Source organism: Alligator sinensis, unplaced genomic scaffold (genome assembly GCF_000455745.1).
Source record: "Alligator sinensis unplaced genomic scaffold, ASM45574v1 scaffold125_1, whole genome shotgun sequence".
NCBI lineage: Eukaryota > Metazoa > Chordata > Crocodylia > Alligatoridae > Alligator > Alligator sinensis.
In genome coordinates this window covers 1289390-1293106 of record NW_005841893.1, presented here as the reverse complement: position 1 = coordinate 1293106, position 3717 = coordinate 1289390, and the positions used below count along the sequence as shown (strand labels likewise).

The 3717-nt window shown below is 43.3% G+C and overlaps 1 protein-coding gene across 8 annotated transcripts in view; it reads right to left on the bottom strand.

The window, feature by feature from the left end:
* The window catches only part of AFF1 (AF4/FMR2 family member 1), a 220426-nt gene that overhangs the window by 159987 nt on the left and 56722 nt on the right, over positions 1 to 3717 (bottom strand). The window lies entirely within an intron of this gene.

Below are 3717 nucleotides of genomic sequence, written 5' to 3'. Positions count from 1 at the left end.
ATTAGGCAGCATGGATGGCTTTAGGCTGTGGGGGCCAGCCTTGTTGGCAGGTGTGCCACAAATTAGCCCCACACCCTCCCTAAATGTCACTCTAATCCCCTTCTCCTGCCCAATCAGCTACTGTTTCCTGCTCCCAACCCTATGCTCCTTGCCTGACCTGCTACTCTACATTGTTTCCTTCCCTGTGCATCCTGCCTTGTTTGCTGCTCTGCTCTCTGCCCTATCTGCTGCTGTGCTGCGTGTTCCCTTCCTCATCTGCTGCGTGCCATACACAAAGACAGTCCATGCACACGTCACAGGTTGGCCACCTCTGGCTTAGGGGATCCTGAGCATATGATATGGTCTCATTGCCATTCTTCAACAGCCTGGGCTGTGCGCTCAGGGCCCCTCTGGGCTGTGTAAGCCGATTAACTGCTGGGCTCATGCACGCACAAAGCAGGAGTGAGTGGGCAAGGCCTGTTTCTCAGCAGCAGTCTCCCTTGGTAGCAGCACTGGGACATTAGTCTCACCACTCATTCCCACCTGTATGAACAGAACCAGTGTATCAAGAAAGACAGGGAAGTGTTTCAGATCTTGTCTTAACGTGACTCTGAGAACGCACAGGAACAAAACCAAGCAACACAATTCATGCTAGCAGGTTTTCCATGACAGAAACTGGCTAAGAAACATTATCATAAACCAAGGGTTTTTAAAAAGAAATAAGCCCAACAACTATCTCTTATTCATACATCCAGTAAGACTTATTACCCACCCACCAACAGAAATTATTGGAAGTAATGTTTAATCTCTCAAAGGTTGCAGTTGGCACGACTTGAGTTTCAGGGCTAGAAGAGCAAAAAGGAGTCCCAGACTGTTCTGGTATTTTCCTTTAACATTCTCTGCAGGGCTGACTCAGGAGAAACAACATTCAAAGATGCACAGAAGAGACAGATATGTGCAATACTTAGATTTCATGTCCAGCAATTCCCCTTTCCTATGGCTGTGCCACAGCATGGCGTATTTACAAAGATTAAGAAACAGTTTTTTTCCAGTTTTCAAACATCAGCTGTCATCATGCAAATAACGACCTTGCCTGCAGCTCGGCTCCATGTTACTGCTTAGGAATTATGCAGTACCCATCTCCCCTACCACCACAATTTTCTTTTCTCTTAAATCACGTACAATTTATTTTACCCATCCATATACATGTTTTTATATATAGATATTAAAAAAAGGAACGAATTAATGGAGTTCTTCAGTTTATAGCTTTGACATCCTATACTAAACAGGGCTTGTAAATCCCTCTGACTAGAGAAAGAGAGATTACATTTTCAAAAGCAGCTTTCCATTTCAAGATGCTCAGCTTTTGGGTCTTCAACTCAAGTGCGTGTGTGCGAACACACGCACACGCACCCTATGAGCCTCAAAACTTGGGGTGTCCTTATTTTGAGTGATCCAGGTCTGTTTTGAATACCTGGACCTACATCTACAAGACACCAGCTGCACAAAGGGTAATGGGCTCAACCCTTATGTTTACGGGGCAGGAGCCAGGTATCAAGCCCAAACTCCACTAAATTCAGCTGTAAGTGGCAGATGAAGACTTACTTTAATGCTGGTGCCAGGATACTATCCATAGTGCAAGTATGGGGTCTTCACATGTGTCCCCCAACAGACTATAGACTGGAAGGTGTATGACAACTATCACAGCTAAGGTAAATAGCAGTGAACCTAACCCAATTCTATCTGTTCTTCCTGTACCATACAACTGATCCATCTTGTCAGTTCAATTTTTCTGCTAATTGGGAAAAGTATGCAGCAGTTATTATGGAAGCCAGAAATCCACAGTGAATTGGTTTCACATTTAGGAGGTTACCTATATATGTGGCTATGCTTAGATTAGGCAGAAAGTAAAATTTAGCTCATTCCCATTCCCCAGGGAAAGTGAGTGGGAGACGATTTTCGCCTTTGGTACTACATGTATGTATTAACCAGACAGTGGTCATCATTAAAAGCCCCCAGCATTTTCCAACAGTTACAACAAGGGTGCCTAGGATACCACATTTCCTTCTCAAGAACTAAAACAGGAAACAAGTAAGCCATCTCTTGGAACAAGCTGACTTTTTTTTTTTTTTTTTTTTAGAGATGATCACTGCTGTAATCCTCAACTCCCTTCTGAGCTACAGCAGGACATTTTTACTATCCCTTCCCTCAGATGAAGAAATAGCCCGATGTTAAGTGAGGTGCCTAAGGATGCATAGCAAGCCAGTGACAGTGCTAAGATGAGAATTTAAGAGCTTCCAAGTACCAAGCTCACTCCAAAGTCCTCCGCCCCAAACTTGAAATCTCTTAATTGCTCAAAATATTGCTACCTGATGCTTTTATTGCTTAAGGTCAGAGAGGTGGGCAATAGTTCACAGAGGCCACAAAGACCAAAACACAGTCCAAGAGAAGGCCAGCAACGTATCAACAGTACTTGTCCACCACCTCACCTAGGCAAAGAAAAGCCAAGAATGTTCTGAAACATTCTAACAAAATACAGTGAGCTCAGATAACATAAAATGCCTCTCTTGCTTAAACACCACCTCCTGCAGCCATGATATATAGGCATAACTTCTATACCGCAAATCATATTCTAACCCCTCCAACCCAAGCCACAGTGCAGATAATCAAACACTTATTTAGCACTTATTTAGGGCACGCTATGCTTCCTTCCATCCTTATACAGCGTGTTGAAATGGTTTGGTACAGTTTTATCACCAAGAACCTAAGAGCATTTTGACATATAAAAGGTGGAGAGGAACAAATGGGGTTAGGGATGGCAAGAACAGGAATAACAGACTGACAAAATATGCACATGTCCCAAATCTGCTCCATTTCCAAGTTAGCAGACAAGGGGAAATGCCCATTTAACTTGCCCTGTCCCATCAACCTAGCCCTGTGGCACTGCCACCCTTCCATGGAGGTCAGTTGGACTTTGCATATAACCCCATTCTCAGCACCCCGAACATAAGCTCCAATAATCCAGTGCCTTTCTTGGACAGTAAAAGGTGCCTGTCATTGGTCTCAACAGCAATCTTGCCCTTTTTTGGTCAGTTTGCTGACAGTGGGGGTTATGCTCAGATCTATTTCCCAGATGACCTCCTGCCACCCAAGAAAATGGCAGTGTAACCTCTGGGACTTGAAGCATGTCCTTGTATTTGGGACTAACCCAAGTGTCAAAGCCAGTCAAAGGCACTAAGATTTATGCTAAATACTCTCTCAGCACATTGGCATATTAAAGCAATGCACGGATAATGCAGTCCTGTAAATCAAATGGATGTGAGCACACGAAGGAAAAGAGGGTAGAAAGGAAAGTCTCCATCCACTAGCAAAGTAGAAGCTTATCACTGCACAATGGAAGTCATAGTTAGCTTTAAAAAAAAATCCCAAAGAACTAGTTCAGTTCTTTGTAGGCCAGTATTTGTCCATTTTCACTTCCTACAGCCAGTGTTTTACACTGCTGTGCAGCCCACAGCTTTATCCATTTCTGGCCTCAAAAAGAAGGAAGAAAGAACAGCTATAAAAATATTGCTAGTACCAAACTTCAGTTTGGGAGATGCCACCATTTTTCTTTTCCCTTTGCAGGGGAGGAAGAATTGATTGTTGTAAGACTACACTACTAGAAGTTTCTCTCTCTCTCTCTCTCATTTCTCAAGCGTCCTTAACTACAGTATTAAATGCCTAAAAGCAGATAAAAGT